The sequence below is a fragment of the Aythya ferina genome (assembly GCF_964211825.1).
Source record: "Aythya ferina genome assembly, chromosome: 2".
Lineage (NCBI taxonomy): Eukaryota > Metazoa > Chordata > Aves > Anseriformes > Anatidae > Aythya > Aythya ferina.
Window position 1 is genome coordinate 76,656,905 of NC_140297.1, and position 21,825 is coordinate 76,678,729.

At 35.9% G+C, this 21,825-nt stretch overlaps 1 protein-coding gene and 1 long non-coding RNA gene across 10 annotated transcripts in view; both read right to left on the bottom strand.

Annotated features, from left to right (window-relative positions):
• Positions 1-21,825, bottom strand: part of LOC311432904 — a 587,624-nt gene that overhangs the window by 518,282 nt on the left and 47,517 nt on the right. The window lies entirely within an intron of this gene.
• CDH10 (cadherin 10) overlaps positions 1-21,825 on the bottom strand; it is a 111,758-nt gene that overhangs the window by 75,060 nt on the left and 14,873 nt on the right. For 2 of the 9 annotated variants that reach the window (XM_084510294.1, XM_084510292.1), the window contains exon 2: positions 1,441-1,517. The exons of the other annotated variants lie outside the window; for them this stretch is intronic. The gene's annotated coding sequence lies outside the window, so the exon portion shown is untranslated. The remainder of the gene's footprint in view (positions 1-1,440; positions 1,518-21,825) is intronic. 9 annotated transcript variants of the gene reach the window in all.

A 21,825-nucleotide genomic window follows, 5' to 3' on the forward strand; every position in this document is an offset into this window, starting at 1 on the left:
AGAAATCCACATTTCTGTAGTATTAGTCTTTCTGCATTAATGTGTAGCTGCTTTTGGAGTCAGCAAAATTATATTTCAAATAAAAACTGTAATATGGATCAAAAGCTTGTCTAATGTCTTTTAATCAAAGAAATTTTAGTGAGCTTCTCTCTTCTGTGAAGGGCAACTCCAGCCGTCATCAGATTTTCCATGGGATAGCTGCCATCTTTCATTTTTGTTCCACATGTAGCTTTGGTCAAAGCTAAATGAACTGAGTTTTAAGTCTGGAACAATTCAGATAGTTTGTTTGAAAACATTTATGCATTTCCATTTCTGGTTTCTCTATTTCTGTTTCAGTTGGGAGGCATAATCTAGCTAACATCTCCAATCTTGTCTTTCAGCTCTTTATTTCTACATTCATACCAGAGGAAAACAATTTTGGAACAGGAGATGCTTCCTGAAAAATTAAATTAGGTTAAATTACACTGGAATTTTATGAGGAGAACAATCCTTATTTATTTATTTTTTTTATAGTGGAAGATGCTGTAACATACTTTTTGTTTTGTTTTTGTTCTACAGAGGTGATACCAATACTGTTCTTCATGCACATCCACAGTGAGAACCATTTTTTTTATTTTCTGTCCAATTTCTCAAGGCCTTTGCTTCCTTTCCAGTCACCAGAACAGTGCTACCACCACAGGCTGCATATCGTCTTTCAAAGTGGCTACAGCCATCAGGTGTAATACATATTGCTACCATTTTGGTTTCCTCTTCGTAAGATGCCTCTCTATTCCAGTAGAAATCTGACTCCCAGTTTAAGATGTCATAAACAAATTCAAAACTATGGCTAGGTTTTGAAACAATCTGAATTACTTAAACTACTAAAAATGAAAGCAGAATGACAGCTAAATGCAGAAAAAGCTCAATTTCAAATTAAGACTCAGAAGAGCCCAAAGCTCATCTAATTTAGTTTTAACTTTCTTTGCCATCTCTTTATTAACACGGAGAAGAAAGTTCCAATGCTGTAGAAGCATGTACTTGAAACAGATACCTTTGGAAGAGGCTCTTTTTCAAAACACAACAGAATATTTGTCTGTAAGTGTAACTTACAAGTGTAATTTATCCCTTAAGGGAAAAAGACAACATTTTTATATTTTTTTTTTTTTAAAAGACTACTTGAAGCCAACAAATAAGCTCTTTCAAATGATCAATTCTTAATGGATTCTAATCTCATCATTCATTTTATTATAGATTCATGTTCCTTGCTTTATCTATTCTGTTCCAATAAAATTGCCTGAAGCTGTTCATAATGTAATTGCCTAGTTCTGAACTAAGGAGATAATTGGTAAATTGTCAATAAGTTGCTCATTTTGTAGCCTCCAGCATAACACTTACACACTGCAGTGACCACACTTGCAGTTATTAAATTATAACATGAATTTGCAAAGTAGTCAGCTGTACCTTTGACCTTTAGAACTCAATCCTCTTTATGAAGTCCTGCAACACTTGATCCACTTAGGAATTTTAATTCGAGTATGCTAAATGCAAAAAAAAAAAAAAAAAAAAAAAAAAAAGCTAACCTTTCAGGAATTATGCAATTTAATTAGTAATAGTAATCCTATTTTCCTATCTTCAAAGCTACTTCACTCAAATGAGAGTTTCTAATGTTACTTTCATAGTTCATGGAGAGAAAGACTGGAAAAACAAATAAAGAGGAAATACTGAACACTATAACTTTTCCTACAAAAGTTAAGCAATATTTTAGACAAGAGAAATTTCATAGACACAAAACTTATGTCTTATTTTTAAGCATGTATAATACAAATCCTAATTGTTATTAAAACAAACAAACAAGCAAACAAAACTAGTGTGCATTATACTCATTTTGAAGTGGAAGGTTAAAAATCCAGTTTTATCTACTGGCAGGGCAGTAAATGGCCTCCACCTGTAACCCTTCCCTGTTCTTGTTGAGGAGGACAGAAACCCTCAGTCTTAGGACACAGCGGAACATTGGGCATACACAGAGAAAAGGCAGTAGATGTTATTAAGTTTTCATGCTGTACAATTTTGTCTGTTTATTAGTGAGTCTCTTCCATATTAATTACTTCACTTGGATATCTGACAATAATTCTTTGCTCTCCCTATATGATGACATCATTTTTTCTCACAGCAAGACATCAAGAGTAGCACACTGCAGTAATTCACTACGTACGCATTGACATGTAAATTTGCTTTTGTCCTTAAAATTTTGGGAGAGAAGTTTTGCATGCAGTGATGACAAAATGTAGGTGACGTGTGGACATGCAAAAGTGAGTTAAATCTATCATTTCTGACCCCTGTCAGGTGCCCATAACATTTTATTTCTACTGTTCTCCCTTCTAGATACCTCTTTCCTATCTGACTGGGGAAAAAAAAAAAAAAAAAAAAAAAAATTCTGAGTATTCCACACAAAACTAAAGAAGTTATCTAAAATGTGCAGGATAAGATTTAAAATAAATAAATAAATAAATTGAAAAGTCATAATAGATTGTATAGGAAGAAACTAAATATCAACAGTTCTGGAGAATATAATTGAGGCATTGGAGTAAAATAGGTCCAAACAATCTCAGTATTGTGTATTTTTTCATCACTCATCTTCTAAGTCATGAAACAAAACTCATATAGGGAAAAAATATATATAAACAGCAATACTACTTTAAATATAATCCATCCTCTCCACTGATCCTCATTTCAAATGTTGTGTCAAGGTTTGAGCATCACAGTACCTATATGTAAATAGTTAGAAATCCAGCTGGCAGCAGTGTTCAGAAAAAGAAAAAGAAAAAAAAAAGCAACAAAGTGTTATTTTTGAGGAAAGGATAACTACATCTATTTGTGTAATATTCATAAAAAGATGGAGAAGGTGGTAAGACTGTAGTTCTCAAAATCAGAAACACTGTTGAAAATAAGAAATTACTCTAAATGTCCACTGCAGATAGTATAAGCAAATTATTTCAGTTACATTACAAATGACTTCGGTTAGGCATTGAGAAAAACTTCCTATCTATTAGCAGAGGTAGGCAGCAGCCAAAATGAGGTGGGACTGAAGGTTCAGAAGAGCAAGCTGATCAGTTTTCTTTCAGGAATGGGTTGCATGCAGCTGGTGTGAGCAGAGGATTTCTCATAGTCCTTTTTTAGCTGTCCTGTAGAACTCCCCCCCATATTTTTCCATGTCATTATTTCTCATTATGTCTTTTTAATGTCACCAGTGGTTACCCTATTCTCTAAAATATGAATACGTATTATTCATTCCTGATCAGCTCAACTCCATCCTTTTCCATTTATCTGATTTCATCTCAAAACCAGATGTAGATATACTATTATGGCTTGAAAGCAACTTAAATTCTCTTGTTTTCCAGACAGTGTATCATCATGCTTTTCCACATAAAACGAACAGTTCTAGCCACACAGTTCCCTCAATTCCCTGCCATTTAGGTAAGGACTGTGCCAATCCCCTGAGTCTCTCTTCATAAGATTTTGGAGTTGTATTTATCCCAACAATTGTCTGCTATATTCTTCCAGTTTGAACGTGAATTTAGCTCTTTCCTGTTTCTCCCTGACTTCATTCCATGTACTTCCTAAATGATCACCCCCATTGTGTTTAGCCCATGGCCATGCTGCCTTTTAAAACATCCATATTCCATTATTAGTCGAGTCCTTTTATGAAGGTGGTCCTCTTCTTCATCCATCCATCCATCCATCCATCCATCCATCCATCCATCCATCCATCCATCCATCCAACAAAAAACAAAAAAGCAGTTGCAGGTTTTAGTATTTGATTACACTTCCTTTTCTCTTTCTTTCTTTCTTTGTTTATTTAATAAAACATGCACCTCTCAATTTAAAAATCACTGTTTTGATATTTAACGTGTATGCTAGGGGAAGGGGAGAAGAGTGTGTTGGCGGAGAGGAGGACATAATAACATTGTAGTTTGGACACGAGCATACACTGAAGGGTATTTGTACGGACCTTGTTAACAACACCACATTTGCTTTTTCTTACTCAGTTCAATACGTCTTTCACAGGCCATGATTTCTCTGGAAATGAAAAGATCAGCAAATTCTGTCTGAAGGTTGTTAAGAGGCAAAACTGAGAGACCACTGAATATCTAGACTTGGGAACTTAATATTCTTTCTCTCTATCCTGAAGGGTTTTCCCAAACAGGGCAAGTTGTAATGAGTAATGCTAAATGGTTACAAAAAAGACATTCTTTTCCTTCAGGGCAGGTGGGATTTTAAATTTCCTAGTCCTTGCTGTCCACTGCTTTCACCTGCCAGCAAACGATCAGCCTTATTAGAGAAATAGAATAAGCACAGAAGCTTGCCAAATATCTAAAAACTCACCATAATCTCATCAGGAGTTTATATCTTCAGCTCAGGCTGAAACCTTACAGATTCAGAGAGCAGAGGCAGTTCACTAAAGCATAAAGAACTGGGGCACTGAGAGACCGTGCCTGCTTAGAAAACTGTGTAATTTAATAAAGTGCTCATTGATGTCTACTCAGTGGCTCCTCAAACTTGTGTTAGTGCCTGTGCCTGCAGCATGGACAGTCCCATTCTTCCTAATTAGATGACAGCAGGAGGATTACATTCTTTCTTAGCAGACAGGAAGAAATAGAAACAACCACTTCTCAAGGAAACTCACAGTTGAAATGTACAAAAGGAAAACAGTTTAGGAAAGCTAGTTCAGACATATCATTGTTATATCTCAAATTTATTAGAAACATTAGTATTGAGAAATGCAGCTTAGTATTCACAAATACCAGAAATGTCATATGTGGCACTACAAAATACACCCCAAATGACAAGAAGGTTTATAATTACAATGCATTTGAAAATTCATAGAAAACAAACTTCTTGGACTTTCATCTTGTGCTCAATTCCATTATAATTATTTTAACATATTAAAAAGTGCTACTATGGCTTTTGGTATTCTTCTCAGTTTACATAACAAACTAAAAATCACTTTGTGGGATGGCTGAGGGTTTTTTGGGGCAGAGATGATCTGAAATAATGAAAAAAAAGGAACAGTAATACCTTTTCTGATACTGGTTTGATCTGGTTGGATACAATTATAATTTAATCATCATTAGTACGCTACAATTACAAAGCCTGCTTTATAACCAGTTTTTAAATTGTATCAGGTGTTAACCTATGAGAAACCTCTGTTAAGAATATACTACATATATGTATATTGTCTAATAAACTGTGCCTAACATCATACCATCTACAATATGAAGACATATTTATGTATGATGTATATATGTATGATGATATATATGTATGACGTATAACATCAACAAAATGAAGTACTGTAGGTCAGGTATTCATTGATGCTGCCTGTGCAATGCGAAGCTTTTGGCTGTATGATGTGTATGCATGAAAATACCAGCTAACTAGGAGATCACATCCTATACTTTTGCTCCAAATGGTCCTTTCTTTAAAACAGTATACAACAGGCTGAAACCAACATCTTTCCAAAATTAGTTTGGCACCATCATTAACTATAAAGACCTGTAATTCACATAATAAAAATGCACCATTCTTTCCATATCTGAAAGAGAAAAGGATGTGTCTTGACTAATTGCAAAAATAGATATCTACTCCTAAGTAGGACATCTCTCTTACAGCAAGGCATCCTATATAGGCATGATGAACCCCTGGATGACATGGGTCAATTAGAAACTTCAGCAGTGGGGAAATTTTCTCTTAGGAATGCTTCTATCTACTTTAAAACTCCACCTGCATTGTAATTATACTGATATTCAGACATCTCTTCCCAGTCACTAAATATTCCTTATGCATGTACTGACTCTGTTGTATGACCTTGGGTACCACACTTGTATCAAGACTGTTCTGAATGTCTTCTGCAGTATCTGTATAGTTCTATGCTTTATACAACCTCTGCTACCATCTCAGTCTTCAAGGTAAGTGTTTGTTAGGCCAATGTATGTTTCAATTGGACCAGCAAGCATTGATGGAAAAGTCAGATAAAGTTGTAGATTTCAGGAATACTCTCTGAGCAAATCTGATGATATTTAAAACAACTTCACATAGTACAGCTTTTTTGACATGTCTTTCATGGTTGCTGGTTATACAGGAATAGACATGTTAGTCTGCTGTTTTTTTCTATACACAATTGTTTAATGGTTTTGTGGTTGACCATAGAACCTGGGCAAATGATAGTAAGATTGGAGTAGACCAGAAAGAGTCTATTGAATTTGAGAAAGAGAGCTATTGAATTTGTGGTGATAGATGGTAGGATTGAGCCCACTCTTCTAGTACAGATGTCATACATGTAGAACACTGCTTGACAAAACAAACACCTAAAAAAATTACTCTTTCAGGGAAAAAAAAAAATAATCAATGTGCTGAAGAACACTTATAACACCCACCTCAGCAATGCAAAGAGGAACTCTTCCTAGTAAGATCACACTTCTGCAGAAACAGATCACTGAATTCTTTTTCCTTAATGTAACATGCTTGACACACTGTGCTGCATGTTTTTTCTGGGAATTATGTTGGTGGAAATCAGCAGCCCTATGCACTGGAATGAACTTGCATGGACAATTGATGAAGGGTTACACTCAGCTTCCGCAGGAAACACTCCCCCTCCCCCCCTTTTTTTCCCCGCCAAACAGTCATTCCATCTTTGATCTTTCACTTCCAGTTTTCAAGGGAAACCAACAAAATATCTTTCAAATATATGCCTGGAACAATACTTCAAAATTCAGCTGGAAACCAAGAACAATGGATTCAAATGAATTTCTGATAATATTGAATTTTACAGTATTTCTCCCTTCCCTCCTAACCACTGTAGGTCCACAAGTTATAAATTACCTTTCTCTTTCCTTTGAGAGCTACATTTTTTTTTATTATTATTATTTATTTCCTCAGCACTCTTTTCATATCAGTTTATATCATTGGTGGCAACTATATATTCATATTATATATAGTTTTACATATGTATACTTTTCAGAGTAAATATAATTGATAGCTATCTAATTAAAATTAAATAAATTGTCTTGAACTTGTGTTTAGTCTTTGAGTCCATTGTTTCTATTTCAGATCTAAAAAAGGTCATCTGTGTCTGAAAGAATGTAATCTTTTTCCAAATGCATCCAGAGAGGCTCATAAAATACACTGCTCTTTTTTTCAAAAAGCTACACTTCATCTGTAAGTCCTTGGATCATTACAGTTTCAGCAAGTCCTTATGGACACTAACAGTTCTTATGGCAATCATTATTGCATCATCCAAGAAGCAGAGAAAGAATATACTCTTTCCTATTATTCAACAGAAGACAATAATAATACTTTATTATTTTATTCTAGTCTCTGTTAAGAAAAAACTCAGATGAATACAGACTAAGTGATCACCTGAGATTGCAGAGCAAGTATGTGATGGGCAGGGAGGCACATTGCATCTTCTGAAGTTTCAAGGTACAATACTGAATGGTCTTTCATTTATCCTCTTTGGAGAGACTTCTATTATGTAGCCTGTAGTTATGCATCCTGCTTCAAGTCTGTTTGATGAGATCATCAAGTTTATGAATTGTAATGAACATAGTATTAGCCAAGTTAAATCATTCAGCTGCTCAATGAGGTATGTGTGTGCGTAGACAAAGAAAAAAATACTAAGTACCTCTCTGTAAGATAAAGCTATGCTCTGAAGAGCTATAAATACACTTAAATTACTGTAGATGTGTAACTTAAGTAATAGAGCATTGGTGTAATTGAGTGTGGACTGATGAGCAACGAGACAGTGGAATAACAAGCAGCATGTCCATAGTCTGTAACAACACTAACTGTGTTTTACAGAGGGTATCTATGCTATTATATGAGAGAGGATATACAGACCAGAAAGTGTCCATGTATCACTTTCAAATATGTATAAAATAAATGTAACACTTCATGCTGGCTGTCATTAAAATTTGTCATACTATATATGAAAAGAGGAAGGTGGTAACGTATTTAAACATGAATACTAAGAACTGATAAATAATAAGAGAATGAATCATGATGTGTCAGGAACTGATAAAGAGACATCCAGGAGAGACATTGTTCTTTCTCAAGAAGCTACTCAAAACTGAAATCACTTAAATGGCTTTCGGTACATGGGAAGGATTTATCTCTCTGCTTCACTGCCTCAAGTAAAGAAACCTAAGAGTCAAATGAAATATTGAGTGGAATTTTCTGGGTAAGCATCAGTAGCACTTATCTTCAAAAGATGTGAGATCTAAGACAATTTCAGAAATCCATTTGTGATTCCTGCATGAGCAGTTGTCACTGGAGAAAGAATAGCTAAACAAGGCCCATACTGACAAACAGGACAAAATGGAGTGTGAGAGAAAAAAGACTGCAGAGAATGAGCACCCTCCATTTCCTAATCTCCCAAACCTTGCTTAGCAGCAAGTAGTGAAGCAGTAACATCCTTCGTATGCAACATGAAGAAGATATTCCAGAGTAATGACATTTGCAAGCAGAGGTGTAAGACAGCAAGCAAGAAAATAGCTCTGACTTGCGGTACAATTTAAAAGGAATGTTCATCCCATATTTGTATGTGTGCATGTTTTCCTTCCCATGTTTTACCTTGGGAAGGAAAGATCTTCCAGTGCAAGTGAAAGTCAGCATTTCAGTGATTGGGCTAAAGAAAGCCGGGCATAATGCCATGCAATTAAATTTAAGCTTGTTCTTAAAAGAGCTGTGAAGGGAAGAGAAAAAGAGACTGTCTGGGAAATTTCCCAGACCTTGGCATTCATCTGAGATGTTTTCTGGTGGTCTGCCCATACTGCCTTGAAGTAGGAAAGATAACAGAAAGATCCTTAAGAAAAGTCCACTCTGTGAAAGGCTTTGAATTCAAGTTTTGAATTTATTGGCTTGGCCAAGAGTGTGTTAGAGAGAGAGAGAGAGAGAGAGAGAGAAAGAGAGAGAGAGAGAGAGAGAGAGAAAGCACTGTCTTTTGACATTATACTAGGTGTTATACATTGTAAGATACGATCTTAAAAATGTATTAATGCAAGAAAGGAGCCCAGCATATTTTCTCTCCAAAGTATGACTTCATTAACTCCAAAATCATTCACAAATTTCATACATATGGAAGCTAATCAGACAGATGTTAATGAGTTCATTCATCTCCAGGAATTTGTTCTGATCACCAGGTCTTAAGATCTCTCATAGTCCTTCCCACTGAAATTATTCAACTCTGTGTAGAGTTTTAATAGTTGATGAAACATTGAAAAAAAAATAAATCGTAGAGAGTGGCAGCCACCTAGTAGTCACTTCATTTAAGACAGCCCCTGAGGAACTAAAATCAGACTGGCACACGCTTCGTTGGGTTAGAAACTGGCTGGATAGCCGGGCCCAAAGAGTCGTGGTGAATGGAGCCAAGTCCAGTTGGAGGCCAGTCACTAGTGGCGTTCCCCAGGGCTCGGTGCTGGGGCCGGTCCTCTTTAATATCTTCATCGATGATCTGGACGAGGGCATCGAGTGCACCCTCAGTAAGTTTGCAGATGACACCAAGTTAGGTGCGTGTGTCGATCTGCTTGAGGGTAGGAAAGCTCTGCAGGAGGATCTGGATAGGCTGCACCGATGGGCTGAGGTCAACTGCATGAAGTTCAACAAGGCCAAGTGCCGGGTCCTCCACCTGCCGCGCAATAGCCCCAAGCAGAGCTACAGGCTGGGAGAGGAATGGTTGGAGAGCTGCCAGGCAGAGAAGGACCTGGGAGTGATGGTGGATAGTCGGCTGAATATGAGCCAGCAGTGTGCTCAGGTGGCCAAGGAGGCCAACGGCATCCTGGCTTGTATCAGAAACAGTGTGACCAGCAGGGCTAGGGAAGTGATCGTCCCCCTGTACTCAGCTCTGGTGAGGCCGCACCTCAAGTACTGTGTTCAGTTTTGGGCCCCTCGCTACAAGAAGGACATGGAGGTGCTTGAGCGGGTGCAGAGAAGGGCGACGAAGCTGGTGAGGGGCCTGGAGAACAAGTCCTACGAGGAGCGGCTGAGGGAGCTGGGCTTGTTCAGCCTGGAGAAGAGGAGGCTCAGGGGCGACCTTATCGCTCTCTATAGGTACCTTAAGGGAGGCTGTAGCGAGGTGGGGGTTGGTTTGTTCTCCCACGTGCCTGGTGACAGGACGAGGGGGAATGGGCTAAAGTTGAGCCAGGGGAGTTTTAGGTTAGATGTTAGGAAGAACTTCTTCACTGAAAGGGTTGTGAGGCATTGGAACAGGCTGCCCAGGGATGTGGAGTCACCATCCCTGGAAGTCTTCAAAAGACGTTTAGATGTAGAGCTTAGGGATATGGTTTAGTGGGGATTGCTAGCGTTAGGTCAGAGGTTGGACTCGATGATCTTGAGGTCTCTTCCAACCTAGAAATTCTGTGATTCTGTGATATGTAGCAAGGTAATGTATTATAGTTGCTGCTAATCTGCATTCTGGCAAAATCTCACTTCTCTTGCTTTCTACTTTCTAACAACAACTAATTTTCCTAGGAACCACACTAAATAATAATACTACTAATAATAAACACAAACTGGTGTTTTCATCAATATTTTCCAAGGTGCTAACACGTTTTTGAAAAAATAAAAATAAAAAGACTTGCAAGACCAGATTTCCCATGTATCAGTCACCAATAACTCCAACTGGCCATGAATTTCAGGCTACTGTTGTTGTTCTATTTAGGGACTTGAAAAGTGAAGCACTCTAAACTGGGAGCACCTGAACAGGTTGTTTATGATCCTTCTGAGTGAAAAGACTTTCTTCTTTTTTTCTTCTCTTTGTTGGTCACTGGGGACATGAAGAAATGATAGATCTGAAGCAATCATACAACAAGACTGCATTAAACTGTTTGACAGTAGCTAGCAGAATACAACCTTTCTTGGCTTTCATTTTTTATCTTTTTTTTTTTTTTTTTTTTTTTACTGAACGGCAGAGTAACATCTGTGCAGTAAATTCATCTTTCTTTTGCACCATTCTGTAGTTAAAAGAACAAGGATTCAATGTCATTTGCAGATAAATCAAGAAATTTCATACAAATTTCTATATTAGTGATAATTCAAATACTAAATGATTTTTTTTTTTTTTTACTTTTATTGCGGGCATTTGATATATTAAAAATGGTAGTTTGTGTGTGAGACAGGTGAGGATTACTTTGGCAACAGAACTTATCCTTCTGTTCTTACAAAACATGCTGTCTTTTTGTCTAATCAGACATCAAAACTGGAACACTGGAATATTGTGAACTAGCAATTTGCAGGTAATATACAGGAACTAGTATCTATCCGTGTAATACTTGAAACCAGCATCTGCTGTAGAATTTTCATTCTTTTTGCTCAAAGAAAGGAGAACAAAAATTAAAAACCTAAACAGCATCTTGAATGGTTTTTGTTTCTTGTTCGCTTCCCTTTAAAACTGGTATTTTCCTATCTCTTTAGTATGCAATTAATCCATTGCTATGTATCCATTGCTGAGTAAGTATCCTTTTATCTGTTTGTAGATACATAACATACATAGAAATAAAATGAACAATTAACTGTGCCCACACCTGTTTAACTTAAAACTTTATAAGCCATTCAACCATCTATCTGACAGCACTTGCTATAAAACTATTACAGTCTGACGTGCTCTAGTTTTGTAACCCCAAAACATTTCATCTAATTAAAATGGCTGTGTTCTGCCATTATCAAAACCAACTTAAGCAACAGAAAGAAATCTGTGTAATACTAAAATTTGACAAAATAGCTAATTGTAGCTGTACTCCTCCAGCTTTTCTTTTTTATCTTGACCTTGTTTTATTCCTAGTTCTTAAATAAGTACAGACCACTGCTTTGTATATATGAATATTTTCTTCCTTTTCCATCTTAGAAATTTTCTGTGGGCAGCGTATTATGGAATTCTTCTCAGTGTTTATATCTGATTAATAATTCTGTTCAATATTCTGTTTCAAGTAAAACTATAGCTGCTTCTCTCATAAGTCAGCTCTGATCAGCTTGTTCAGCTGTGCTTCATTTGTTCTTCTTTTCCCCTGTATCACAAATTCCTCTTCCAATTGGACATGAGTAAAGTAACAACCAATAACAACTATCCTGAACAACTTTCCCTGTCAATAATAGCCAGTCCTTCTTCATCACATCCAGGCAAATTATCTGTTCCATAACGGCAATCTCTAGACTAGAAATGAAAAGCTCTAAGTGTCTCTACTACATAGAATCTATGCCTGTCCACACCTTATCCAAAATGGCATTGAGTCTTACTACTGTTTTGCTCAAATGATTTTCCAGCCACACCCCATCAACAAAACAAATTCAAACACTGTATACTGTATATTGGTTTAACCATTTAGCTAGCAAACAAACAACTAAAACAGACTGCAAGAAAACTTAGGATGCTCCAGTACAATTGTGAGATAACTTTGTCATGGTCAAAGGAAAATGGATTCATACGACATACGTTTATCTAACTCTTTCTTTTGTTAAACAATGAATAGTTTTAGCTAAATATATATATATATATTAACAAATAGAGTTAGAAAAGCAATACTTTTTTTTTTTTTTTTTCTTTCCCTGACATTCTAATGTAGGATTACATTTAGCCCAGGAAAAATAGTTGATATAAATTAATATCTACCATGAATTCTGTGGTTTTACATGTGAAGAAATTGTTTTATTACCCATGCAGTAGTTATAAAATTTTTGAATTATCTCCCTCCTTTATTTTATCTTGTTGCACTTTATTTTTGGTATTTTGAAGCTAAGATTAATAAATGACTGTTTGGAAATAGTCATTGGAAAACTGGAAATCAAATAGTACTTTTAATTAAATAGATAAATTATTGGAATTCTTTGTCAATTTTTTATCTAGTCTCTAGCTTTTGTTTCTGTTTAGAGACTGCTTCATCAGAATGTGCACAGCTATTTATTTAACATCAAGTTTTATTTTCATCTGTCTTTTTTTCAAATGATAGAAATTATCAATAATTAATGATGTGTTGGTTTTAGCAGCTTACTGACCACAAAGCATTTTTTTTCCACAAAAGCTTTAAAGAGTTACAGGGGATGATTCCTTCCTTGTGCTGTATTATATGTAATGTTTCAGTGCAATTTCTTAACATGAGGTAACGTCTTAGGTAATATGTACACATTTTTTCTCTACAGAACATTCTTCTGTAAGCTTACCAAAGGTCTGTAACAACAAGTGAAGAGAAATCTCTCATGTAAAGAACCCAAATAGATAACCATGCAGAGACTGCAGAAAAATAATTATCTAATTCCAAGAGTCAACAATGTACTCAAATAAAGTGGCTTCTCTGTGATAAACAGACTTCCATCTCCTTCTTTCCTTCTAAGTGAATACATAATTATGTAAACATCATCTAGTTCCCTGAGAAAACTGCCTTGAACAAAGATGAATTCACCTACTTAAAGGCAGACTCCTTCAAGTCTCTCAAAGAAGGAATCAGTTCCTTAATTTTTGCAAATAATCTAACTGAAATATACATCTATTTATGTGGCAAATATTTATATAAGTAGCACGTGTGACAATATATAATATGTTGCAAAATTCCACAGCTAAAGCATTTTACATAAAATTTCTTTACTCCATGTTTAGAACAAAAATAGGAACCAGACCTGTCCATTTACCAACAGTTTTACCAACATTTTTACCATCATTCAAAACACTTGCAGAGAGGGAAGCACCGTAGATGTACACAGAACTGCTTGTCATAGACAGTCCTTTACAAACTTGAGTTGCAAGGTCATCAGAAAAATCTGACTCTCATGTCTTCTACTAGCACTGTCATCTAAATGCTGGCTGAGAAAAAAAAAATCTACGAAGATACACATACAAAAGTACACATACAGAAACAACATACCTAGATACCACCTGGAAAAAATATTCTGGGAGGTGTTGATATAAGAAATGTTGACTTTCTGTGACGAAAATCACTGCTGAGGAAGCAAATCCATTTCCTTCTAAGGCATACTATGACTTAACTAGTAGCTAAAGTTTTGTCCAATCTGCCTGATATATTTACAGAACGGCACCCAGCTTCTCACTTCTGGAAGGCTTATGGCAGGCTGAATCTTCGTCATACTGCTCCAAGCATTATTTTTTGTGCCTGCCAATAACAATGAATGGACCCAATGCTAGCATCAACATGGAGAAGCAATGCTGAATTTAAAGCTGCCTATTTGCAGCTTGCTTTAAGGTAAAAGAAGCAATTGCACAAAGCTTAGGACTTCAGATGAATGTATGAGAAGAATGTTCATCAAGGTCCAAAAAACCCACAGTTTCCAAATTGGAAATAAAAGTGATTCTTAACAGGCTGTAAAGGTCACATCAATTAAATGGTAATATCTACCATCAGCTGTTTTTGATGTCATTGCTGTTTTTTTCTTATGGCTCCTTTGGTTCACTTTTGCACCAGTTTCCATGCAATGCCAGTCACAATAAGTTATTTATTGTACCCTGTAATTCGAACACAGATTTTCATTGGTATGTTGACAGTTCTCCCTTCTTTTCCTAACATTTTCATTTTATTCCTGGTATTTCTTTTAGTCCTCTTCCAAACACTTGTTGGAGAAAGGCAGGCTAGCATAAGAATCTGATGTCAATAAAAGCATTATATTACTACAGGGATGTTAAGGATCTGTTCTCAGTTTCAGCAACAAAAAGCCAGCTACTTCAGTGACTGAAGTGTACATGCTGAAGATATTCACTGATGTCACTCAGAGCACAATGTGATTTAAAGTACATGTTAGCATATATATATTAAAAAAAAAAAAAAAAAAAAAAAACCTACAAGGATTTTTCTTGAAGTGATCAGAAGCACAGAACTACAATGGTATTATATATATACACATTAGCAAAGCTTTAGATAAAATGTCAAGCAATGAATTCCTCCCTCTCCTTTAAATATTGTTATACAGTAAAATAGATATATCATCTCTAATAATTGTTATATGAGTGAAGACTGAAGAAATCAAGTGTAAAGTTTTCCTGTGCTTATGAACAAACCTTACCATTTCCAATATTTCATCACATTACTCAATGTAACAATGCTAGCTGAATGACAGTGAAAAGAAAAAATAAAGCAACGCATTGGATCTAAAAGACAGGGACAGATGTTTAAAAAATGGTCACATACTGAATATGATAATGAAAGTCATACCATTGAAAATTTTGCACCTTTTTGGCAATTTGTGAGGGAAGACATCAAACAGCACCTAGCAGACAGTGAGGTCAGCACCAAGTAATGTCAGGCAGCTCCTGGGCCACAGCAGCAGCACTGCCACTGTCCTTTCCATCCTTAGTCCTGAAAGATACTGCATGTGTGCCCCTGCTTCTGGTCTGCAGTTGGACAGCAGCCTCTTCAAAGCCTCTGTATCTCAGTTTTCCCAGTTCCTGTTCTACAAACTGTTCCAAAATTGAGTTGGAAATATTCCTTCCCCCAAAACCTCTTATGCAAACTGCTGAGGTCTGCTACAAATGCTCATCCATGTGCAGGTATGCAAGTATCGTCAACGTTTTTCAGTGAGCTATTGGGTGAAGATCAGTTCTTTCTTATGGTACATGGAGGGAAACAAAGAAAGAAGATTGAGTTACTAAATTAGTAAAGAGGATTTTAAAGTAAGATGAAACAAGGGGATGCTAAACGGAAATATGTAATTCAGGTACAAACAGTTAATACCTGGAAATCAGTCCAGGTTATCCTCCATGGTCAAAGAAGATAAAAAGAACACATGACAGCAAGGATGAAAAAAATATTGCATTAGTCATATATCAAACATTCTTGACATCCCTACAGTAATACAAGAAGCACAGAGAGCAAACCTAGAAAATTGTGAAGGGTTCTGCTTTAGAAGCTGAAAATCATATAAGCACAATAGAGAAATAGTGAAGCATCCTGTAGGCCTGGAAGATTATGATAATATGTGCAGCATAGGCAGGAAGAACAAAGGAGGAGGCAGTTCTTGAAAGAGACTACATGGCACTAACAAAAGCTTCTCTAGTCCAAAAGTAGGACTGGAAATGCAATGAAGAACAAACTTTGGTTAGGCCACTATCTTTTAATTCAAAACAAGGAATTTCATAAATATCAAATACATCATCTTGTGAAATATGAGCATAAGGGAGAAAGAGGCAAAGAAAGAAGTAAAATGGACATGGTCAAGCTGCAAAATGAGAAGTCAGACATCTAAAATAATTCTGTAAGAGCATTAGCAACAGGAGGAAGATTAAAAACATCAGTTCAATAATCAATGGAGAAGTAGAGATTTTACAGATAGAATGGAGGAAGCTGGAGAGTGCAATGTCTTTTCTCAGCATCATTGTCTCTAATGGTAAATTTAGACCATGTAGCTAGTTAATATTGGCAGCAAGATGGTATGACCTCAACATTAAACAGGAAAATGTCAGAATAAAGATGATTTGGGGAACTTTGAAGAAAATAGCCAGCCTCTGCAATCCTGTCATCTGTGTAAGAACCAAATATGAAGAAGCACTAGAAAAGTCCAGAAATGTAGAAAATTCCAAAAATTAGGTGGGAAGTGACATTAACTCCTGAAGGAGACAGAATGGCGATGGACAAGGTATGCAGCCAGGCACAGGGCAACCCAATTACATCAGGAGATTACATTCAGTGGCAAGACAGTCAGGAAAACCACCAAATGTGTCAATGCATTCCTGTGTTGATAAAATGAAACCACATCAGCATGGGAATCAGGCATGGCTCAAGGGCCACATACTAGCCACTGCAAATTACAGGTTTTTAAAGTGCTGAGCCTAATGAATTTGTTATTAGAACACAAATTGTCTGAAGCAGTTTCAGAATAATTAGAGATTCTCTTATACAAAAACTTATTTTCCACTCCAATTCCACTCTAAATTCTTTCTATAATTGAATAATTATCATGCCTTGTGGACAGAGAAAAACTGTTAAATGACAACCATCTTAATGCTAGTGAGGCAAATGGATCACTGATCACTGGATACAGGTTATGTCACTAGCAGTATCTATGATCTAGCAGTATCTTCTGTTAAAAAAATGATATATAAAGAAGATTGATACCTGTAAGAAAAATGAGGCATATCTGCAGTACTTAGGCAACAATGGGAAAGGCTCAGCTAAAACGGTAAGACCATTTGTGAACATTGTACCTCAAGGTAGGTGTGGACAAGCCAGGGTGGAAGAAGAATTGTAATGATCGCTGTCACTCAGTCGAACAAACTGGTGCCTATAGGTCTTACTAGAAAAGCTTGTGAGAAGGGAGAGCAAGTTACAACTTTCAAATATGTAAAAGGCTTCTGCAAAGAGATGGGGAATAATCTGTTATCCATATCTACTGAACATGACAAGAAGTAATGGTTTAGATGATTTGTAACTGAGAGGTAGGATAAAAAAATAGTCCAGCCCAGTGAATGATTTTTTTTTTTTGTGCCTTAATGATAATTACATCTACAGACAGAACTAGCACACATTTGCATAGTACAATACATCTCTTAAGATTGTCTTGGAGATTAAATTCCCTTTCCACCTCTATCCGTCCGTAATCTTGTAAATGCTATACCCAGAAGACCAACTCTGAACTTCATTTTATTTACACTGGAAAAAGTTTAAAAAGCCTTCATATATAACATTTACTTTCAAATATATTTCACTCCCACACAGTACCTGTGAACAAAGTATGAAAAACAAATTTTTGGAGACAATCTTAATTACTCAGATCCTATTCTGAGAAATAAAAAAATAACAAAAAGTCTGTTAACCTACATGCAACATAAAATAACCAATATTTGTAGCTGTCTTCTACAGCCCTCTGGGGATTAAACATAATTTGAAAAACTAAATGCCTACTCATATTTTGTTTAGTAGCAGCTCACTCTATGTTTGCTTTTTCAGGGTTGTCACTATAGAATACCAGATTTTCAGAAGTACCTTTTAACATCACTGGAAATGGGAAACATAGCCCAAGGGCCAGAACACACAATGGTTAATGCTTATATACCCGCTGTGTCTTCAAGGAGAGGAAGATGGAATGATTCCAGCTATGCAGAAGAGATGCTGTCTGAAAGAGGAAAATAGTATGAAAGCTATAATCACATAGCTATTAAGGATGGCCTGTCTCCAATATGATGTCTGATTCTTTTAGATATTTCAGCCATTTCAAATCACACTTAGCTCTAATGTGATATGTCATTTATCATCACATAAAATGTTCTATTTCCAAAGTGATTGGGGAGGGTGGTGGGGGGGGGAACAAATAATTAATTTTTAAGGTAGAGAACAAATCTAAAACAATAAAAAAATAAACATTTGTTTAAATTGGTAAATTAGTTACTTACGAGCTCCCAGTAGGGAATCCAGGTTTCCTGTTTCTTCCCTTCCCCTTCAAGCACTTTTTCTCAACCCTTTCACAAGCAATTCTCGTAGTGCAGAGTTTCAAGGCAGATGGAGGGATATTGGGCAGGATACATGAGTCCCACCAGGGTGTCTTTACATAGAAGGGACCCCAGTGATTATACCTAGAGCAACCCAACTAGTAGGAAAAATTCCAAAGTGAAAGCAAACCAGAATGCCATTCTCAATGTCTGTGCATTCATAACTGTATTATTTGATGACAATGAATAGTCAAGGAAAACTTGATTTTAGATTTTACATCATAATAGCAGTGCTCCCTCTCCAGAATGATTAAAAAAAAAAAAAAACAAAAAACAAAAAAAACAGTTTTGGAATTATAACTTACTTCACATTTCAACAAATAATCTTTGTGTACTGCCTGACCATCTGCAAGGTCAGAAAACTTCTAGAATTTAACAGCACTTCAAACGAAGTAGAATGGATGTGGTCTGAGTATGCTTTTTGTTATTGGCGGTTTTTTGTTTGTTTGTTTGTTTAGTATTCATTAATCTTAAAGCGTTCTCTGGACAACAAGGCCTAAAGCTCTTCGGTGACCCTAAGGCTCTCTCTGTTCTGTAATCAACCAGAGAGTGGATGAATAGATGAAAGGGCAGTACCTAAGCATAACCATTGTTGCAATTGAAAACCAACCAAACCAACAAAAAAAAAAAAAAAAAAAAAAAAAGCCACAGTATTTTATTAGTACTATTAATAGCTGATTAGTGATAAATGATAAAAACTGGCTTTACCTTTATCATTCAATACATGTTCATAAATAGTATCTATTATATACTGAAAATTATCCAGGAACTACAACTGTACAAAATGAACAATGTTGATAACATTTAATATTCTTAAAATGTAGAAAAGCTGCAAATCATACCATGAAATCCATGCTTAAAAATCAGTAAGAGAATGAACATAAATAAATAAATAAATAAAAACACAAAGAAAATTATTTGTAGTATCATAATATCATTATATCATACAGATGAAAGTCACACATCCGTGACTGGTAGGAAAAAGAAAGTGAGAAGCAAATACCATAGGTGTTGTAAGCAAAGAACAGGATATGTAAAAAGGAACACACACACAGAAAAAGGAACACCTGCACAGAAAGAAAGCAGGTGATCAGGTTCTGAGAAACAAGTTCTGTTCAACAGAACAGTTGAGCAACTATTTGATGTATGCTTATAATTTTGGCAATCTATGAACAGAAATGCATAAAGCATAACACAACAAACATGAAAGTCCTAGGGGTAAAATAATCAAAAATAAAAGCAAAGAAATGAAAGCTTGTGGCTTGATTTCCCTTATAATTTTATGTCAGTCTTACAGTCTTACATTGTACAGTCTTACAGTCTTACATTGAAGATTTAATAATTATAATGTCAAACGAAATATTTGACAGTGTTTGACTTAAAAAAAAACGTAGCCTTTTAAGTGAAACAGCACATAGATAATTTATCCAATATATAATTCTGTATATTGTTTTGGATATGAAAATTTCCGTTTGGTGCACACTGAAGCAAAAGTGTAACTAAACACTTCCTGGGAAGTAAGAATGATCAGCTCAGCATATGTTCTCATTTTGTGCTTCCCTTCCAGAATAAGTTCTGGTCACACATATTCTATATATAATTGATTCATTCCAACTGTCCTGTACACTTCCTTATGGATGCTCACCTTGGTCTCTAAATCAATTAAACCAACTACCTGACAAATACTTATTGGAGATCATTAAAAGGTTATGGGAAACAAACAAACAAACAAACAAACAAACAAAACAACAACAACAAAAACCTGCAATCTGAGGATTATATGAGGGATGAAAAATGTCCTTCTACTAAAATCTAGGTGGAAAACAGTAAAAGGTCTGAAAAACTTACAAGTCCTAAACACAGCACCATTTGACTAACACCACTAATAACAGCACTAAGCAGAGACCGAGACACAAATAGATAAGGTTGATGGTTAACACTCACTTAATACCAGAAATACGGAAATATTTATTCTAATTTTCTGCTAGGTAACAAAGGTCTCAGAACAAGGCACAGCTTTCATTAAGGACCAAGTTGGCCAAAGCACATGGATCTGTATCTGCACAGTGTTAAAAAACAATTTAAATGTGCTTATGTTGATATATATGATCAAATCCTGTTAAACACAATGGAAATTAAGCACAGGCTTAAGTTATACACAGAATGCTGGGGTTTCCTATGCATAAAGTCACAACTTCTGCAGTTCAGTATATCCTCCAAGATTGTAATAGTACGAGGTGGCTTTTAATCTTCCTCACAGGCCCACAGGCAAGTTTTTTTCTTCCATTAATTAGGGAGAGAACATCAGAAATTTGCTGACAATGAGGAGCTTCTGCAGTGCTGCCTAGCCCTGCATCTTCTGGCTCTTTAGACACATGGTTCTTACATGTGAACAAGTACTTAATATTTCAAGCATGGCCTAATCGACAAGAGCACCTGACTGTTGTTGTTAAACAAAATGCCTTTCAGAGAAAGTACCAAAAAGCACAGAAAGAGGCAGTGCAAATTAACACTTACTTATCCCCCTTCAGGACTTTTTATTTTTACTTCTTTATTTTTTAATAAGAAAGATTTGGTCTTTTCAAAGCGTAAATATTGCAAAACAATCTCATGGACAGGAATGTGTACTGACCAGGGTCAGTACTGACCAGCTCAAGAACTGGTCATTGTTACCACTACTTTCTCATGTAAATTGGCTGTCACAAATTATTTGAGCATCTAGAAATAGCTGTAGCTTGGTCTAAGACTACCATAAAACTACTGGATTATCTACCAAGTTTTTTATTTTTTTTTTTACTTTTACCTGAAGAGAACTTTATTGAATGCTGTTGGAGAAAGTTAAAATTCTAGAGACACAAGGTTGTAATTTCCCTGAAAATTTTCTTTCCTGCACCAAGATCTTGTAAGGCTATTACTGAATTATTGTTAAATTAGGAAAATAAAGTTTTAAAAATGCTACAGCAGGGCTTCTGCTCCCATTTTTAATTAAATAAAATTTATTTTGTCCTTAGTATCCTGCATTCTCTTTACAATATGCAAAAATAACAGCAAACTCCATGTAAGCATTTCAGTTTGTTCTATGTCAAAAGACACTGATATAAGTACATTTCAGAAAAATACCGTTTTCTTTCTGAAGCACATGGGCTCTGTTATATCAGTCCAACTGATAATTTTATTTTTTTTTTTCTTAGTGCTGCATATTTATACCTGAAAGCCAGTCTAGAGTACTTCAACACTGTAGAAAGTAGTGAAGGAAGCACGTGCTTCATCCACAGGTAGTGTATATATCACAGACTTCCAGAATCGCAGAATGATTGAGGTTGGAAGGGACCTCTGGAGGTCATCTGGTCCAACCCACTACTGTGTTGAAGTTT